The following is a 21,779-nucleotide window of genomic DNA, read 5'->3' as shown; positions in this document are numbered from 1 at the left end:
CATTTGTGAACAGTGAGAAATGAGGCACACAGGAAACAGGCATTGGCTGAGCAGCCTTGGGGAGGTGACCTGGTGTCATGGAAACAGGCTTTGGAAGCCAGCAGTTTCTGGTTAGATTTCCAACACCACCAATTTCTCTTGGACAAGCAATTGAATCTTTCTGAACCTCAATTTCTTTTGAAATGGGGAAACCAGTAGCTTCTTCAGAGAGTTCTTATGGGAATTAAATATGAAAAGTAAATGGAGCATCTGAATATAATGAAGTCAATAAAGCACAGGATACATAATACACAGTAAAGAGTGCTTTCCTTCCTTGGAGGAAACTTAAATTCATGGTGGGCTTTTATCTGCCTGAAGGGAGTTGTTGTTTTTGTTGTTAAGTGCCGTCGAGTCGTTTCCGACTCATAGCGACCCCATGCACAGGAGAACGAAACACTGCCCGATCCCGCGCCAGCCCCACAATCCATGCTATACTCGAGCCCATCATCGCAGCTACCGTATCAATCCATCTCCCTGAAGGCCTCCCCCTCTTTCGTCGACCCTCCACCCTACCAAGCATGACATCCTTCTCCAGGGAATGGTCCCTTCTTACAACATGACCAAAATAGGTGAGACGAAGTCTGGCCATTCTTGCTTCCAAGGAGCATTCTGGCTGCACTTCCTCCAGGACAGATCTGTTAGTTCTTTTAGCAGTCCATGGTACTTTCAGCATTCTTCGCCAGCACCACAACTCAAAAGCATCAACTCTTCTTCGGTCTTCCCTATTCATTGTCCAGCTCTCACATGCATACCAGGCGATTGGAAATATCATGGCTTGTGTCAGGCGCACCTTAGTTAGTCCTCAAGGAGATATCCTTGCTCCTCAGCACTTGAAACAGTTCCTTCGCAGTTGACTTCCCCAATGCTACACGTCGTCTAATGTCCTGACTGCTGCTTCCGTTGGCATCGATTGTAGAACCAAGCAACGTGAATTCCTTGACAACCTCAATCTTCTCTCCATTGATTGTGATGCTGCTCATTGGTCCAGTTGTGAGGATTTTTGTTTTCTTTATGTTGAGATGTAATCCATACTGCAGACTGTATTCTTCAACCTTCATCAGTAGGTGCCTTAAGTCATCCTCACTTTCAGCAAGCAAAGTTGTATTGTCTGCATATCTCAGGTTGTTAATGATTCTTCCTCCAATCCTGATACCACGTTTTTCTTCATATAGTCAAGCTTCTCGGATTATTTGCTCAGCATATAGATTGAATAAGTGTGGAGAAAGAATACAACCCTGATGCACTCCCTTCTTGATTTTAAACCATGTAGTGTCCCCTTGTTCTATTCGAACGACAGCCTCCTGATCAAGGTACAGATTCCTCATGAGTACAATCAAGTGCTCAGGGATTCCCATTCTTCTCAATGTTATCCATAATTTGTCGTGATCCACACAATCAAATGCCTTTGCATAGTCAATAAAACACAAGTAAACATCTTTCTGGTATTCTTTGCCTTGAGCCAAGATCCATCTGACAACAGCTATGATATCCCTTGTTCCACGTCCTCTTCTGAATCCGGCTTGAACCTCTGGAAGTTCTCTATCAATAGACTGCTGCAAACGTTTCTGAATTATCTTCAGTAATATCTTACTTGCATGTGATATTAATGATATTGTTCTATAATTTCTGCATTCTGTGGTATCACCTTTCTTTGGAATGGGCACAAATATGGATCTCTTCCAGTCAGTTGGCCAGGTAGCTGTCCTCCAAATCTCTTGGCATAACTGAGTGAGCGCCTCCAATGGGGCATCTGTTTGTTGAAATATCTCAATCGGTATGCCATCAATTCCCGGAGCCTTGTTCTTCGCCAGTTCTTTCAGTGCAGCTTTGACTTCTTCCTTCATTACCATTGGTTCTAGATCATATGCCACTTCTTAGTGATATTCACAAACTTGGAAGTGTATGGAATCATCTGGGAAGTTTGCTAATGGTACAGATGGTTTGACCTCACCCAGGAGGTTCTGGTTCAGTAGCTTTAGGGTGAGGCCCTAGCATTTACATTTTAACAAGCTCCCTAAGTGACTCAAGAGCGCAACGCCTGAGAACCTCTGTATTACATAATTCATTCAGCCACTCATTTAATAAGCATATTCCAGGTGCTGAGCAGAGACTAAGAAGAAAACAATGTATTATTGAAAGAGTCAGAGCTTAACATGGGGCCTGGCAGGTAGCAGCCATTTAATAAATATTTGTCAAAGGTAGGCTTCCAGAAAGTGCATCTAGTGGGGGAGACAAAAGGATACATCAACAAATAGCTGAGAACTTGTGGTTAAAGTGGGCATCAAGAAAAAGGTGGTCAAAGAATAACTAACACTGCCTTCAGAGGGAGATGTCTCAGAAGGCTCGTAAGGAAGGAGGCATCTTTTGGCTCAAGTAGGGTTTGCCAGCCAGAGTAATGGATATGTGCAAAGACAGAGGTGTGAAAGACAGTAACTAAGTGTGGCTGGAATGAGAAGGGAAAATGGTGGGAATAAGGCAAGAAGAGTTACGTGTTTTGAGGCTAGATAGTGATGGGCCTTGCCTGCTCTGATAAAAATTTTCAACTTTATCCTGAAGTCCATGAGAAGCAATTAGATTTTCATTTTAGAAAGAGCTTTCTAACAGTAAGTAGGGTGAAGAATGGGTGGCACAGTAAATACTAGAGATAAGGAAAACAATTGGGAAATTGTCCACAAGAGAGTTGGAGAAGATCTGAACTGGAGAGGAGGCAGTGAGGCAGTGGAGTGTGGGAGGGAGGGATGAAGACTAATTCAAAAGATTTTTATGTAGTTTCTTTCTGTATTGAGATTCTGTTGACTTGGCATAACCCTTTTAGGGAAAAAAATAACTTTTTTTTGTGGGCTATTAGAAGAACTTTTTTTTTAATTATAAAAGTAATGCATATTCATTATGACAATTCTGGAAAATATACAAAAGTACTAAATTATATAATAGGAGTAATCTATAATCCCATAGTCGAGAGGTAATAATTATTGTTTAATGTTTTTATTAATTCCTTCTCATTATTTTACATACCTATTTCAACCTTTAATATATAAGTCTACCATAATTTATTTAGCCTTTCCATACTGTTGGGCATATAAGTTGTTTCCCTATTATAAATAATGTTGTAATGAATATCTTCAACATAAGTCTTTGTCAGTATCTCTTATTATTTTCTCAGGAGAAATTCTTAGAACTAGGATGATTAGATTATAGGGAATTATTATGTTTATGATTCACAAATGGCTCCCCAGATAATTGCCAAATTATCCTCCAGAAAGAGTTTCTGCTTTTGTGACAACTATGAAAACATTAGTTCATCTGGTAAATGACCATGTAAATTCTTAAGCATGATGTAAAGATTATGTTTCTGTTTCACTTAATTTTCTACATGCTCTATTTCCTGTATTAATAATAGTAACTATTTGCTATATTTGCTAGACACTGTGCTGGACACTCTACCTATATGTTCTTACTTAATTCTCTCAATAACTTTATGATCTAGTCTCTATTGTCTCTATTTCAGGAGCTCTGGTAGTACAGTGGTTAAAACATTCGGCTGCTAACTGAAAGGTCAGAGGTCCAAACCCACCAGGCACTTCTGTAAAGACTTCTCCAGTCTGCTTCTGTAAAGATTTACAGCCTTGGAAACCCGATGGGGCAGTTCTACTCTGTCCTGTAGGGTTGCTATGAGTCAGAATTAACTAAAATCTGGTGTGGTTTTGGTATCTCTATTTTACAGATAAAGAACTTGAGGCTCAGAGAGTGTAAGGGACTTGCCCAAGTCACATATGAGGAAAGAGAAAATTATAAACCCCAAATAATTCTTTAACCAGCCTTAGTTCCTCTTTCAATGAAAAATCTTGAAAAGAATAGGAAGACTGTTGACACAGGTGCATGGAAATGACAAAGTGCTCAGCTAGTTATTACTGTCTTAGACAGATAATGAAAAGAACAGAGAATATTTACAAATCAGTTACCATAAAATTTATGTTAACTCTATTTTTATTTTATATCCTGTCACTATAAAGTTAAATGGGAGCTCTGGTACCATAGTGGCTAAGACACTTGCCCGCTAACCAGCCACTCCTCGGAAGGAAGTTTGGGCAATCCTACTTCCGTAGTGATACTGCCTCAGAAACCCAAGGAGGGGTTGCTATGAGTCGGGGCCGACTCGACAGCACATAACAACAACAACAACAACATAAAGTTAAATATCCAAGTTTTTTTTTCACTAAGCATAGCAAAGGTCTTCCCTGTAATATAACAGTTTGTCTTTAATGGTTTCGAGGATTGTTGACTAATAACCTTGAGACCATAATTTTTTTTTAATAGGAAACCACTTTTGTTAAAATGTTTGTTATAAGAAACTACGTTGTTTAGTCAAGATTATAAACTATGCTTATCATGGGTTGAATGCATCCATCAACTTGTGATAATTAACTCTCTGAGACTTCTGTAACTTGATTAAGTAATTGTATTTCTGTAAATGGGCTTGACATCATTTGTTACTAAGAAAGCACCAGACCACTGTCTTCAATATTTGCTCTCATGGTGCTTATGGCAATTTGTTCCATCATGGAAGTCAGCTCAGTTTGTACTTATGAGTTCATAGATTATCTGATTTTGTGTCAACCCCAGTAGATTATGAACTCCCTGAAAGATGAGACCCGTGGCTGTTTCACCATTACACCACCAGGACGTCACACAGAGCCTGGCACACAGTTGTTGCTCAATAAATATTTGCTGAATAAATTAATGAATTTTGACTCCCATGCCCTGAATCACCATGTGTACAACCTGTAGGGTCCCTATTGAGGGAGGAAGACTTGGTATAATGAAGACAGAGAAGTAGAAGAACTGGATGCTGTGACCAGAAGAAAAATGTTCACTGGTAATAGGGCAGCTAAGGAGTTGATGAGAACGGAGATGAGTGTATGTTAAAACAGTGGTTCTCAAATGATGTTCTTGCAGAACTCCAATGGTTCCTTAATGTTCTGCGAGCAAGCCTGAAAGTGGATTTGTACCACTAAAACAAAACAATCATAGATCTGTTCTCAATTTTATTCCCTTCTGGATTTTTGCAATTTTTAAAATCTAAATTCCGGATATGGTGATGTTTAAACTCTGTTGGGTTCCTGACCATGGAAAACTTTGTAGATCAGATTCTGGCAATAAGTTCTATAGGTCTTGTCCACCCCCTCTTTATGCTATTATCTCATAATTCCATTATCCACAATTTTCCTTATCTTTGTCATCCAGTAGCATCACCAGGTTACAGAGTTACTTACCATCAGTTGCCCTTGCATCTGATCCACAAACTGTCCTAGGTCCTACCTGGCCTCCATGCCTCTACACCTCCAACAAAACTGAACATGCTCTCTTTTGGGCTCCTCTACCCTTTGTAAATTATGAATTGGGGGGCACAGAGAGGTACTACAATAGAAAAACAGTTAAAAGCATTGGCTCTGAGGCCAGAATGTCAGAGTTTAAGACCCAATTCTACCATCTATTGGCTAGCTGGCTTTAGGCAAATAATTGAACCTCCCTGTACTTCAGTTGCCTCATCTGTCAACCAAGGTGGTTATATGATTTCATATATCTACAGCACTTAGAACAGTGTCTACCACATAACAAGGACTCAGTAGTCCTTAACATTAATACTCTGTTTCAAGCACAGCACTAAGTATTTCATATATAAGATCATATGTAATCTTTATATCATCCCTGAAAGATTGTTGTTGTTGTTAAGTGCCGTTGAGTCGTTTCTGACTCATAGTGACCCCACGCACAGCAGAACGAAACACTGCCCTATCCCACACCAGTTTCATGATCCCTGCTATACTCATGTATTTCATATGAAGGATCATATGTAATCTTTATATCATCCCTGCAAAGTAGAGTTCACTATCTCCTCTTATGTATAAGTAGCACTCCCACTCTACATTAGCCCCCAAAGTCACTCTGTCACTTTATCCTATATTATTGGCTTTATAACACCTCCTACCATTCCATAATTTGGCTGCTAACCAGAAGGTCAGTTCATAATCCACCAGCTGCTCCATGGAAAGAAGATAGGGCAATCTACTTCCATAAAGATTTATAGCATCAGAAACCCAACATAGGTCGCTATGAGTCAGAATTGAGTCAATGGGAATGAGTTTGTTTGTTTTTTTGGTTTACCATTCCAATATGACATTATATATTAGTTTTCATGTTTATTGTCTGCTTCTTCAATAACCCTCCACATCTACTAGAATGAAAGCTCTTTGAGATGAGAGCCTTTGTCATGTTCATTGTGAAGTTCCAGTGCCTAGAACATAGTTTTGTTTTGTTTTCTTTCCCCAGAACATAGTCAGTTCTCAATAAATAATTTTTAAATAACCATATGATTGAATGAAAGGAGTCTTGGTGGCTCAACAGTTAAGCACTTGGCTGCTAGCTGATAGATTGGCAGTTTGAACTCACCCAGCCATTCCACATGATAAAGACCTGGCAATCTGCTTCTATAAAGATCCCAGTCAAGAAAACCCTATGTGGCAGTTCTACTCCGTCACATAGGGTCACTAAGAGTCAGAATAGACTTAATGACACCCAAAACAATAACATAGTTGAATGAATGAATGAAAATTAGAAACTAAGGTACAAAGAGGCACAGTTGCAAGCCCAAAGTAACACAGCAATTAAGTGTCAGAACCAGGATTTGAAACCAGGTCTAAGTGGTTCTAAAAATCCATATTCTCTCTACTACACCTGATTCCCAGAACAACAGAGATGAGCATAGTTGGGAGATAGGATTAACAGTGGAGCTGAAATATATAACATGAAGCCAAAACTTCCTCTCTCCCTTCCCACTAGTTAAAAGACCCATTACAGCTGGCAAAATTGACATTGATATCCAAGATGTCTTCTGAGCTTACAACCCAGCTTCTCCTAGCTCTTACCTGGGAACCATACAGAATTTCACAAAGTAAAGAGAGATAGCCTCAGGCCATAGGAATGGCTCCAATCCTCAAGTCCAGAGGTTCAGGCTCCAATCCTGGGTTAGCAAGTCACCTAACCACTGTGAGAACATGGGTAGGTCACTTAAACTCCTTTAATCTTTCTTTTTCCTTTGTGCTGGTGGCATGATTTCATTGCCACAAATCATTAAACAGACTCACATTTAAAAAAAAGGAGCTCCAAGATGGAAGAATAGGCAGACAAGTGACAAAGAAAAGAAAAAACCAATTGAAAGAGATACAGAAGATAATCCTGGAGCCCTGAGCTTTGACGGGGAAGTATACAGAAGTGGATTAGGCACCAACTAGTGGAAAAACCTGAACGAAAACAGTGAGTATGGAGATGGTTGGAGCTGCAGACTGTCAGCTACTCTGACGAGACCAACAGCCTGAATATTTCCAAGTGGTGTTGGGACCTGAGAATTGACCTAAAGATCAGCCCTGGTCACCAAGGGCTGCAGGGACAACTGCGCTGGTGGCCTATGACTAGGAAGGGAAATAGCAAGGAAGGAGACAACCTGAGCTGTGGAATTTCTGCTGTCCAGAGAGCACAGCCATTCTGATTATTTATACATGATAGCCATTTTGGATATTTAAAGTGACCAAGGGTGCAGTCATTTTGAATGTTTACAAGTGGCAGCCATTTTGGATATTTGAAGTGACTGAGTGTGCAGCCATTTTGAATCTTTACAAGTGGTGGCCATTTTGGAGTTTGAAGTGACAGCATTCTCATTCGGATTCCAGGGAGCTCTGGTAGCATAGTGCCTAAAGCACTTGACTGCTAACCAGAGGCTGGCGGTTCAAACCCACCAGCCACTCTTGGAAGGAAGATGGGGCAATCTACTTCTGTAGTGATACTGCCTCAGAAACCCAAGGAGGGGTCGCTATGAGTCAGTCTGACTCGATGGCACATAACAACAACAACAACAACAAGAATAGGCTCTGTTTGCCAAAGGACATACAAGAGGCTGACTACAGGAAAGGAGACAGGTGGTGAGTGTATAAGGGCTGTCAACTAGTGCAAACATGCAATCACCAATTAAATATAAACACAAAAATATCACAATGCCTCAGAGACAACAGAGCATCACAGTCCACACAAAGAAGCAAGTTAAAACAGGAGAAACAAGGGACCAGAATACAGACCCAAAACGAGTCCCTGAGGAAGACACAGCATTGGAACTCCCTGATAAGGAATTCAAAAGAATTATATTTAAGTATCTTCAATGAATTAAGAAGCAGATCAAGGAAAACACTGACAAAATTGAGGAAAACAGGAAATCCTACAACAATTTCAAAAGGCAATACAAGAACAAAATGACAAAAATAAAAGAAAGATTAGAAATGATACAAAATCTACATACACAACTCAAGAAGATACTAAATTTTCAGAAATAGATAAGACATTGAACAGGCAAAGGAGTAGAATTGAATCAATGGAAGACAGAATTAGGGAGATTGAAGGGAAATACCTCAATACTTCTTTGGAAAAGGATCAATCAGAAAAAATGATCAAAAGAAAATGAAGAAAGCCTAAGATTCATGTGGGATACCATCAAAAGGAATAACCTACATGTACTTGGAATTCCAGAACAGGAAGAGACAAATAAAACCACAGAGAAAATTGTCAAAGATGTATTGGAAGAGAATTTTCCTGGTATGATGAAAGATGAGAATATATCCATTCAGGAAGTCCAACAAACCCCGAACAGGATAGACCGCCGCCCCCCTAAAAATCACCAAGACATATCATCATCAAACTCACCAAAACCAAAGACAAAGAAAGGATCATGGGAACAATGAAAAGTTACCTATAAAGGGCAACCAATAAGACCAAGCTTGGATTTCTCAGCAGAAACCATTCAGGCAAGAAGACAATGGGATGGTATATATAAAACCCTGAAGGAGAAAAATTTCCAACCAAGAGTTATGTACCCAGCAAAATTGTCCCTCAAATATGATGGTGAAATTAGGACATTTCCAAATAAGCAGAAAAGGGAATTTGTTAAAACCAGACCAACCTTACAAGAGATGCTAAAGGGAGCCCTTTGGACAGAGAAGGAACAATAGCAAACAACACTGACCATTAATACACATGATGACATAACCCAGAAACCAACCCAGCTATGGAAGTATCTAAAGTAAATAAGCCAACAAGATTGCAAATAGGGGACCAGAGACATCAATTGACAAATGAGGATAACTAAAACCAAAAAGAGGGAAAAAACCGTGTAGTTAGAGAACTTCTAAACGATAGGGAAGTCAAGACAACTACAAGATAGAATGGACTGTTCTAAACTTGGGAAGAAAACTATAAATCACAAATTAACCCCAAAGAAAAATGATAAACCTTCACATCAAAAGAGAAAAGAGGACCAGCACAGATATTTAGCAAATACTAAAACAATAGCAATGAAGGAAGTGATAACACGATTCATAAACAAAACGAGCTCAGCACAGAAAATTATGTGGAACAAAGAAATCGACATCACAAAAAAGCACATAACAAAAATGACAACAACAAATTCATATTTGCTGATAATTACATATCTGGCAAAGGACTTATATCAAGATTTATAGAAAACTCCAACGCCTCAACGGTAAAGGAATTAACAATCCAATTGAAAAATGGGCAGAAGACATGAATAGACACTTCACCAAGGAGGATATTCAGGTGGCCAGCTAATACATGAAGAGGTGCTCACAATCATTGACCATCAGAGAGATGCAAATTGAAACAACAATGAGATACTGTCTCACTCCAGCAGTGATGGCAAGGTTCAGTGAGACAGAAAATAACAAATGCTGGCAGGGATGTGGAAAGATTGGGACTCTCATATACTGCTGGGGGGACCGTGAAGTGATAGAACCACTGTGGAAAACAGTATGGTGATTCCTTAGAAAGCTGGAATTGGAGATACCGTTTGACCCAGCAATCCCATTACTAGGTATATATCCTAGAGAGGTGAGAGCCGGGACAGGAGCAGATATATGCACACCCATGTTCCTAGCAGCACTATTTACAATAGCAAAAAGATGAAAACAACCTATGTGCCCATCAGCAGAAGAATGGATGACCAAACTATGGTGCATACACACAATGGAATGCTATGCAGCACTAAAGAATAGTGTAGAGTCTGCAAAACACCACATAATATGGATGAACTTAGAGGACATTGTGGTGAGTGAAATAAGTCAGTCACAGAAGGACAAATATAGTATTAGTTCATTGTTGTGGAGGGTCAAGGAAAGGTTTATATATGTAGAGAAACTTTCTTTGTTGGTTGCCAGGGGTGGGGGGGAAGGGAGGTAACAATGAAAAAAGAAATGCATTGACCCATGTCACTTTAGTTTTGTGTATTTCACTGTACATAAATTATATTTCAATAAAATGCATTTAAAAACAAAACAAACAACAACAACCAAAAAAAAAAAACAACAGGAGCTTACCTTAGTGCCAAGCAATTGTCAGAAAGGCTGGCCTAGCATTAATTATAGCTAAATTTTAAAATATTGTATTTAGCAGAAATTCTCCAAAATTTAAAAGAAAAATAACATACTGAATGGCCAGCTATTTTGGGATATATTTTTAAAAGATATGTAAAATTATTGTTTCTGATAATTTTACTAAAATGCAGTTCTAGCAAAAATACACAAGCATTATTTTATAGTTAAAGTTGTTGTTATGTGCCATCGAATCGGACCCGACTTATAGCTACCCCTCCTTGGGTTTCCAAGGCAGTATCACTATGGAAGTAGATTGCCCCATCTTCCTTCCAAGGAGTGGCTGGTGGGTTTGAACCACCAGGCTTCTGGTTAGCAGTCAAATACCTTAGGCACTACGCTACCAGAGCTCCTATAGTTAAAGTAGCTGGTTTCTACAGCTGTACAGTTTCTACAGCTTTTACAGTTTCTTCCCCTGTAAAACAGGAAAGATAACTCCTACCTCACAAATATATCATGAAGTTCTCACGGGGTAATGTACATAGTAAGCTTTCAACAAGTAGTACTGGTGTTAGTTATTTATTTCTGCATAACAAAGGACCCTTAAATTTAGCAGCTTACAATGACAGACATTTATTATTTCCCAGTTTCTGGGACCAAAAATCTAGAAGTGGCTTAGCGGAGGTGATTCTGGCTCAGGGTCTCTCATGAGGTTACAGTCAAGATGTCAGGGGGACTTTGAGGTTGAAGGATCTCAGGGCTGGAATCGGGCTGGAGAATCTACCCCATGCTCACTCACGTGATTGTTGGCAAGTTTCAGTTCCTAACTGGACAGAAGCTTCTATCCCTTGTCATGTGGGCCTCTCTCTAGTGCTGTTTACAATATAATAGCTTGCTTCCCCAGAGTAAGAAATCCAAGAAAGAGATAAAAAGCAAGAGTCCAAGGTGAAGCTGCAGTTCTTTATAACCTAATCTTCATTTTCACTGTGTGCTATGGGTCACACAGAGCAACACTGGTACAGTATGGGAGGAAACAATACCAGGAGGCAGAAACCATTAGAGGCCGTGTTGGAGGCTGGGCACTACAGTACTTATTTTTATTCTTTTTTAACTTGGTTAAAATTCAGTTTCCTGGGCCCACCCCTAGAGCTTCTCATTTCATAGTATTAAAGTTGCCATCAAAAAGCCAGGTAATTGTGATGCTGGTGGTCTGCAAACAGTGCTGAATTATCCACAGAGACACTAACACACAGATACAGGGTGTTGGCAAATCAAAGAAGCAAAAAAATGTTGGGGAAAAAAATATATATTTGGTATTTTTAAAAGATGGAAATAGTCACTATGTGAAAAATCAGAACTTTGCTAGACTTCCTTGCCTTTTTAATTATATATGTGGTAGGAGATAGGTGCAGTGTTTTTCAGTGCTTAGGATCCTGTCTACACTCCATACTTTGAGAACCATTGCTGTCACTGTAAATTCTACCTGCTAACCTAAACTTCTTCCTGTTTCTCCTCTCAGCATCTGACCCCACTTCAGATCTCTCCTGCCTTTCACTTCCTGCTACCGTTAATCTTCTAGGTCTTTCTTATTTGTAAGAAGGATTGAACACACTATTAGTTTACCTGATCACAAGCTCTCTGTGAAGCTAAAAAAAATACACCATGCCAAAGACTGTGTTGATTGGAGTAAAGGACCCAGATGGAAAGCCTTCCTTTCATTCCTGCTTTGTGCTGGCCCCGTTTCATCCACAGTTTATCCTTAGGCTGGCCAAGAAGGGGCTAGTAGGCCATGTCCATACATAGCATATGCCTAAGTACAGAGCCTGTGGACATTTCTTCAGCTCAGCCCAGGGGAGGCCAAGCCAGGCATCCTGGGAACCAGAGGTCTTGCCTTGTGTTCCAGAAACACCTGCCTAGTGACTTACTCCATTGCCCAGGGGCTGGATCCATGTCCACTCTTCCCACCTCACTTTTGGACACTTTTATCTCTTAGTCTGACTTTAACATTCTTTATTTTTTTAAAAAAAACTTTTTAAAATTTCAAATTTCTCAAGGTAATATCTGCATCCTGCTTGGTAAAGTAGAGGGTCAGAGAAAAAAGGAACACCCTCAACAAGATAGATTGACACAGTGGCTGCAACAATGGGCTTAAACATAGCAACACTTGTGAGACAATGGCACAGGACTGGGCAGTGTTTCATTCTGCCCTGTAGAGGGTTGCTATGAATGAGAAGCAACTCCACAGCACCTAACAACAACAATATCCGCATGTAATGAAAAAGAAAAATTAAAGCATAAAAACAATGAACAAGTTTCCTTCCCAAGGAAGGACTCTCCCTCCTGAAGGAGAATTACAGTGAATAGTTTCTTAGCAATCCTTTCAGAAATGTTCTATAAATTTATGAATATCTCATCCCCCTTCTCAATTTGACACAAATGCCCTGGTTTGCATTTTGCTTTTTTCACTTCGTAAAATACCCTGGAATTTTTTTCTTATCAACATACATGAATCTGCTGCATTCTTTAAATGACTGCATAGTATTCCATTATCTAGATATGCTATAATTTATTTAGCCAGTCTTCTTTTGATGGATGTGTGGGCTGTTTCTACGGTTATAGTTTGTTTGTTTTGTTTTGTTGTTGGCTAGTGGAAATAATGCTACAATGAACTCTTCATGTCTTCATATACCTGTGAGGGTAAGTCTGCCTGATAAATCCCTAGGAGTTGATTTATTGGTTAAAACTCAAAAAAACAAAAACCATACTCACTGCCATTGAGTCAATTCCGACTCACAGCTACCTCCATTGGGTTTCTGAGGCAGTAAGTCTTTATGGAAGTAGATTGCCCCACCACAAACCTTATGGTTAGCAGTCAAATGCCTCAGGCGCTACGCCACCAGAGCTCCTTACTGGTTAAAAGGCTACATGCGTTTTTTAGTTTAATATTAATTCAGAGATCATGCACAAAACTCCACTCACATGGCACATATTTTTCACACTTTTCATAACACTGAATATTATTCATCTTTCTGATATTTTTATTTTTGCCAATATGAGAAATGGGAAATATCTCATTTTATTTTAGCCTTATTCATTTAATTACTAGTGAGATTGAGCACCTTTCCATGTTTATAATCACATATAAGTTATTCTCTTTCTGTGAGCTGCTGTTCTGTCTCTTGCTGATTTGACTTGAGATTCTGCATGTGTACCTAGTTGTTGTTGTTATTTGCCATCGAGTCGGCCCCGACTCCTAGTGACCCCTCCTTGGGTTTCTGAGGCAGTATCACTACAGAAGTAGATTGCCCCATCTTCCTTCCAAGGAGTGGCTGGTGGGTTTGAACCACCAGCCTCCTGGTTAGCAGTCAAGTGCCTTAGGCACTATGCTACCAGAGCTCCTATGTGCCTAAGCAGTCCCAAAATCCTTCCTGGCCTCCACTCCCCGCCATCAGCTCTTCCTCCACTTCTGTTCAGTCCTCTACTGCCGCCTAGGGACAGGGGTGGGATTTACCACAGGAACTCACTGAAGCACTAATAGTCTGCCCCTCTCTGGGGCTAAACTTTCTGCTGGAATCACGCACTTGGTCTTAAAATTGCCAGATTTAGCAAATGAAAATGCAGGACACCCAGTAAATTTTGTTGTTGTTGTTGTTGTTGTTATGTGCCGTGGAGTCAGACCCTACTCATAGCCACCCCTCCTTGGATTTCCAAGGTGGTATCACTAGGGAAGTAGATTGCCCAACTTTCCTTCCGAGGAGTGGCTGGTGGGTTTGAACTGCCAGGCTTCTGGTTAGCAGTCAAGTGTCTTAGGCACTACGCTACCAGGGCTCCCCCCACCCCCAGTAAATTTAGGATATACTTATACTAAAAAATGATTAATCATTTATCTGAAATGCAAATATAACTGTATTTTATCTGGCAAGTCTATTCCAAGGCTTCCCACTAAATCCTGGTCCTCAACCCCATCAAGCCTTACATCTTTTATTCTCAGCAAGTTCTGTGGTACTAAGTTCTACCCTAATGTTTCTCCAAATGGTGATTTTAGACAGTACATGAATCATCATAGTTAAGACCTTGGCTGTGGAGCTCCTGGGTTTGAATCGTGAGTCCACCCACTTCCAAAGTGTGAACCCCATGAAAATAACCACCTCTCTGGAGCCCCTGTTTCCTCATCAGGAGAATAAGAATAATACAGTATTTTCTTCTTTGGATTGTAAATGGAGATTAAAGAAATCCCACCTTTCACTTCTCTGTTTAGAGCAGCAGTTCATGCACTTCCTCTGGCCTAACCACCTAAAGCTAGGATAGAACTCACAAGTTAAGGACACACAGCCTGCCAGATTTCCAAGTAAGTTCAAGACTTCAGATGCTAGACAATTCTGAAAGTCCATATGACAGCCTCACTTCTGACTTGCAGGCTACAAATTTGAGGTTTTATAGAATTTCACATTTTCCTGGAATCCAGACTTTCTGGAGCCATTGAGACCGGATAAATCCCCAAAACTATTACCTTGAGATAATCTCTAAACCTTAAACCAAAAATATCCCCCTGAAGACTTCTTTAAACCAAATAATGTGTTGTGTGCCATGGAGTCGATAACAACCTTATAGGACAAAGCATAACTGCCCTATAGGATTTTCAGGGCTGTAATCTTCACAGAAGCAGACTGTCACATCTTTTTTTAAGGAATAGCTGGTGGATTTGAACCAATGACCTTTCGGTTAGCAGCTGAGAACTTACCCACTCCATCATCAGAGCTGTTTGGATCTGTTATTAGAAAGGACCAGTCTCTGGAGAAAATCATCATGCTTAGTAGTGAATCAGTAGAAAAGACATGGATTGACACATTATCTGCAAGAATGAGCTCAAAGATTGCAAAAATTGTGAGGATGGCACAGGACAGAGCAACTTCTGTTCTGTTCTATGTAAAGTCACTCTGAATCCAAGCTTACTCAAAGGCACTTAATAACAACAACAAGAAGCACTTAACGTGTCAGTTCCTGATGTTATTATTAGAGTTAGAAAATGAACTTTTAAAAAGGAAATTGCTCAAAAGGAAGTTTTTTTGTTTGATTGGCTGATTTTTTTTTTTTTAATTGTGATTTGGGTGAAAGTTTACAGGGCAAATTCATTTTCCATGTAGCAGTTTGGTTGGCTGATTTTTTAAACTTACTTTATTTTGTTGTTGAGAATATACACAGCAGAACATACACAAATTGAACGATTTCTATATATATCATTTAGTGACAATGATTACATGCAAGTTGTACGACCATTCTTGCCCTCATTTTTCAAATTGTTTCTCCCTCATTGATATAAACCACTGCCCCCTAAGCTTCCTATTTAATCTTTCAAGTCTCTGCTGTCATTTTGATCCTATATAGTTTTTAAAAGAGCACATTGCTCAAGCAGACATTCTTTACCAATTAAGCTAAGCTATTGTTTGGTTTAAGGAGCCCTGGGGACATTGTGGTTAAGAACTCAGCTGCTAACCCAAAGGTCCAGCTGCTCAGAGGGAGAAAGATGTGGCAGTCTGTGTCCATAAAGGTTTTCATCTTGGAAACCTTATGGTTAAGTTCTACCCTGCCCTATAGGGTCATTGTTCCAACTTAACTTGAAGGATATTGTTTTGGTTTAAAGAAGAATTCAGGGGATGTTTTTGGTTTAAAGTTTAAAGATTAGTCAAAAAGAAGTCTTAGTTTCTGCTAGTATGGCTCCAAAACTTGCAAATTTGTGAATTTCTTTTAAAACTTTATCTAGCCAAAATTTAATCATTTGTATTGCTTTTGTCTTTATAGGTGCCTTCTATTTATTTCATGGGAGCTGTGGTGGCATAGTGCCTAAGCATTTGACTGCTAACCAGAAGGCTGGCAGTTCAAACCCACCAGCTGCTCCTCAGAAGGAAGATTGATTGCACAATCTATTTCCATAATGATACCACATCAGAAACCCAAGGAGCGGTCGCTATGAGTCAGGTCTGACTCCACAGCACATAACAACAACAACAACAACATGACTTAAAGAAAAATGATAATAAGTAATTTAATAGTACAAATGGCAAGTGAGAATGGTAAAAATCATGAAAATAGTCTCTCAAATAATTAAAGTTTGAGAAACTCTGTCTTGCTCCTGTGCTAGGAATCAATACATTACCAGGAGGCAGAACTGCACTCCATATCCACATTTGGAATACTGTTCTCCTTTTCATGGTCTCGGTTTCAAGAGGGACCTAACTTTATAACCTAGAAGGTGCCTAGACAAAGAGGAAGAGTTGAAGCTTATAGTCATTTCATTTAGAGGATGGTGAGGGAGAGGAAGAAGACCTAAGTGTGACCAGAAAATGCCTTTAATTGTGGGTGGAATGGGAGGTGTGGGTGAGAAAGAAGCAGCAGCCCAGAACTGGTGGCTTGGGAACACAGCACTAGGACCAAGAATACGATAGAAGGGAGCGGCCACAGGTTTTTGTTTTTTTTTTTAATTAGGATTTGGGTGAAGATTTACAGAGTAAATTCACTTTTCATACAGCAGTTCACATATACTTTGTCTCATGTCATTGACCAAAATTTACAATGCAGCAGCTCCCCTCCCACTTCCTCCCCATAGTTACCTCCTCCCAGTGTCCATCCCTTCATACTCTTCTGCACCCTGAACTATCTCCCTGTGCATAAGCAGCCCTTTCTTCTCCCATGAATGTTCTCTCCAGGGCGTGTGTCTACTTGAGGTAAATGTTTAACTCACATGCCTGTACTTTGTTTGGCTGGAAACCACAGTTGTTTCCAGACCTGAAGGGCAACTAGGGGCCATAGTCTCAGTGGTTACACCAGGCTCCATTGGACCAGCAAACCTGGTCCCCACCTTCTTTTTTTTTTTTTTTTGCCTCCAAACGATTTTGAGTTTTGTACCACATTGTTCTCCCTCTTTATGTAGGATCTCCTACATCCCTTCCAAGTGGATGGCAGGCCACAGGTTTTTGACTCAAGAAAAGTTAAGAATTTTTCAGCAGTCAGTACAAGAAACTTCCGTCTCTGGAGGTATTTGAGCCCAAGGCCATGATCATATGTCAGGCTTTCTCAGAATCTTTTAGATGCAAAAATTTACTTTATTTAAAATTTATTTATTTAATAATTCCAAGGACTCCTCCTTCCAGGCTGGAGAGACCTTCCCCTAAAATAAAATCAGATCCATAGTTAAGCTCCTGTCAAAGGATTCTAGGAAAACAATGGAATAAAATCATAGCTTTATATGTAATATGATGATGACATTTTAGTCTTTCATGTATGTGAATTCAAACATAGTAGTTAATTTAAGTATGCAGTAGTTTGGAGTCAGACTACTTGGATTCAAATATTTGTTCCTCAGCTGTGTGACTTTGGGCCAGTTACTTAATCTTCTTGTACTTTAATTTCCTCAACAGTAAAATAGAGATAAATAATTTCAATCTCATAAATTGCAAGGTGTAAAAATGGCACCAACTGTAAAAATGATGTAAGGCAGCATCTGACCTCTTCAGTTTCCTTCATGAGGGGAGAACCAAGATCAACATCAGCCTAAGGCTGATCCCTCTGAGGTGGAGGCCAAACATACCTCTAACCTCCAAACTTTTTACCAATTCTGGCATCAGCTATCCTTCCTGTGGCGCTCTCTACTTCTCTGCTGAGTTCTATAATTTGTTGCAATGGCCAAACAGAATTCACAGACCATGCTCACAATTATGGGGTTTATTAGGAAAGTAACAGGTCATAATTCAGGACTGGGAATGGCTCAGGAATGTTCTTTGGTCAGAATACCTCCTCAGCCATTCCTGCAGGCAGTTCTTTCCCTCAGCCCCTGGGCTCCTTGGGCTGGCCTCTGCCTTGCTCAGGCAAGTGTTTCAAAGCTCTTTAGCTCTGTTTATTAGTGCCCAGACACACCCTATTCTGCCAGGAAGCCTCCTGCCTGTGAAGGCTCTACACTTTCTTGCTCTGTGAGTTGGCATGCCCACTATGACTGCCTTGCTCAGTGGGCCAGGAAGCCCGCTGGTTTTGCTGCTGCCTTTTCTCTGCCTCTGCTTTTCTGCTATCTTGCTATCTCTGCTGTTATAACTCTTTGTCTCCTGGATCTAGGAAGTTCTCAGCACAGGGATGTGGGTCCAAACACCATGCTCCACTCCTGGCTCTTCTTCTTGGTGGTAGTGAGGGCTCTACTTTGTGCCTCTAGGATGGCTCATTTTAAGCCTAGCAGGATGGCAAAACTGACCAATCTTCTTGTTAGGGTTTCCTCACACCTTATGTGCTTAGTCCCACCCAAGCATTTTGTAGGAGTCACAAGACCATGTATGGCTGAAAGGACCATAGTAAGTGCAAGTATGCAGGCAACATTTGACCACACATATGTCCATGGGCCCAGGAAGAGGGACTTCCTTGGAAGGGCACCAGGAGTCAGCATGGTGCTGTAGTGGCACCACAGCAGCCATGGCTTGGCTTTCTTGGCTATCCCAGCAAGGCTACAGCCTGCACCTCAGTTGCAGCACTAGAGACATGGCACTACTTGCAGTCTCCCAGCCACAATATGTTTTACAGCCCCCAAGCTTCCATGGCAGCCGAGCCTTGACTATTGCCTATCACATAATTCCTGGGGTCACTGGTGTGTGCCCTGCCTTCCACTCTGCAGGTTGGTGCCTGTAGGAGTTGGAGTGCCTGTGGGGAACTGGGCTTTAGCACCTTTGCTCAGTCACTCAGGTCTTCTGATTCTCACCAGCCTCCCTGGGGCTGCTCAGAGAGGGCCACACACCCAGAGGCAGCCAATTGCAGGTGCATGTTTGCAAACCCTGAGGCACTGTGGATGCTGAGGGAGAGATATCTTGCAAGGGGATTACTTTGATATATGTGTATCAAATATATACAAACATAAGTACTATATATAATACTGTTCTCACAATGTCCAAATCATATAATATCTTATTTCACAGAATATATTCTGGACATTAAGTGACACATACCTGTAATTCACTACACCACACAAGGATTAAATGAACTACAATACAAAGCTCTTAGAAGAGTGACTTGTCCATGATAAACACTCAATAAATATCCACTCCTTAAAAATGGAGAACTGTACAATAAAAGATGCATGTATATACTCATCAAAACCCATATTCAAGAATATTCACAGCAACACAACTCCTAATAGCTTTAGGAAACAACTCATCTGTCAGTTCTCTGTCAGCTTGTGATACTGTGGGGGCTTGTGTGTTGCTGTAATGCTCATGAGGAACCTGTACACAGACCAAGACCAAGTTGTTGGAACAGAACAAGGGAAGGCTGCATGGTTTAAAATCAGGAAGGGTGTGCATCACAGTTGTATTCTATCACTATATTTACTCAGTCTGTATGCTGAGCAATAATCTGAAAAGCTGGACTGCAAGAAGAAGAGCACAGCGTCAGGATTGGAGGAAGACTCATTAACAACGTGCTATGCAGATGATAACAAGCTTTACTTGCAGAAATTGAAGGAGACTTGAAACACTCACTGATGAAGATCAAGGACTACAATCTTCAGTATGGATTACATAAAGGAAAAAGAAACTCCTCACAATTGAGCCTATAAGCAACATGATAAATGGATAAAAGATTGAAGTTGTCAAAGATTTCATTTTAATTGGCTCTACAATCAACACCCATGGAAGCAACAGTCAAGAAATCAGATGCCATATTTCACTGGGCAAATCTGCTGCAAAAAAAACCTCTTTAAAGTGTGGAAGAGCAAAAATGCCACTTTGAAGACAAATGTGCACCTAACCCAAGCCATGGTATTTTCAATCACCTCATATGCATGTGGAATCTGGACAATGAATAAAGAAGACTGAAGAAGAATTAATGCCTTTGAATTGTATTGGCGAAGAATACCAAAAATACCATGGACTGCTAGAAGAACCAACAAATCTGTCCTGGAAGAGGTATAGCCAGAATGCTCCTTAGAAGCGAGAATGGCTAGACATTGTCTCAACTACATTGGTCATTGTTTTGGTTTTTCTAGTGCCGGTCTAACAGAAAATACCACAGGTGGGTGGACTTAACAAATAGGTATTTATTTTCTTACAGTTTGTTGTTGTTGTTGTTATGTGCTGTTGAGTCATACCCAACTCATAGTGACCCTTCCTTGGGTTTCTGAGGCAGTATTACTATGGAAGTAGATTGCCCAACCTTCCTTCCAAGGAGTGGTTGGTGGGTTTGAACCGCCAGCCTTCTGGTTAGCAGTCAAGTGCCTTAGGCACTATGCTACCAGAGCTCCTTCTTACAGTTTAGGAGGCTAGAAGTCTGAGTTCAAAGTACCAGCTCTAGGGGCTTGGTGAAAGCCCCTCGACCTTGGGCTTTAGCTCTGCTTCTTGCTCCTGGCCCACTGGACCTGGAGGTGTCTCTTCACTCAGGCTGCCTAATGAGGCTGACAAACCCAAGGTCAACAAATAAAATGGAACAATCCCAAGATTACCAAACAGCATGGCAGGCCACTAGTTCAAATCCAAGGACAGTCCCAAGATCAGCAGGAAACGTGGCAGGCTGCTGAATGAGGCTCAGCTACATGCAGAGTAGAAGCATACCAAAAAGCTGCAGAGATCTTTCTCAAAACTTCTCCTTATATACTGGAAGCAGATCACATCCCTAAGGCAACTACTCAGCTGCTCAGGTAGATTCTACCATAGAGTTGATTACCTATCTCATCATGGGGAATAAATATATCCAGCTGTCCAGCCACTCAAAACCAGATCCAGACAAGTTGACACATAACCTTAACTACCACAGTCATGTTATCAGAAGGGCCCAGTCCCTGAAGGAGAATATTAAGCTTGGTAAAGTGGAGGGTCAGAGGAAAAGGGGAAGACCCTCAACAAGATGGGTTGACACAGTGGCTGCAATGATGGGCTCAAGCATAGCAAGGATTGTGAGGATGGTACAGGACCAGGCAGTGTTTCATTCTGTCATACATAGGGTCAGAGCCAATTTGATGACACCTAAAAACAACAACAAAGGAAACTCTATTTCCAAATAGGATTACATTCACAAGTATAGGGTTAGGATTTCAACACATATTTTGGGGAAGGAGGACACCACTGAATCCATAACACCTACTGTTCTACTAAAGTCTTGTTGTTCTTAGGTGCCGTCAAGTCATTTCCAACTCATAGAGACCTCATGCACAGCAGAATGAAACACTGCCCGATCCCGCGCCAGCTCCACGATCCCTGCTATACTTGAGCCCATCATCACAGCCACCGTGTCAATCCATCTCATTGAAGGCCTCCCCCTCTTTCATTGACCCTCCACCCTACCAAGCAT

Source organism: Orycteropus afer, unplaced genomic scaffold (assembly GCF_000298275.1).
Source record: "Orycteropus afer afer isolate SDZICR_OR568_19922 unplaced genomic scaffold, OryAfe1.0 scaffold00014, whole genome shotgun sequence".
NCBI classification, from domain to species: Eukaryota; Metazoa; Chordata; class Mammalia; order Tubulidentata; family Orycteropodidae; genus Orycteropus; species Orycteropus afer.
This window is presented reverse-complemented; position numbering follows the sequence as displayed.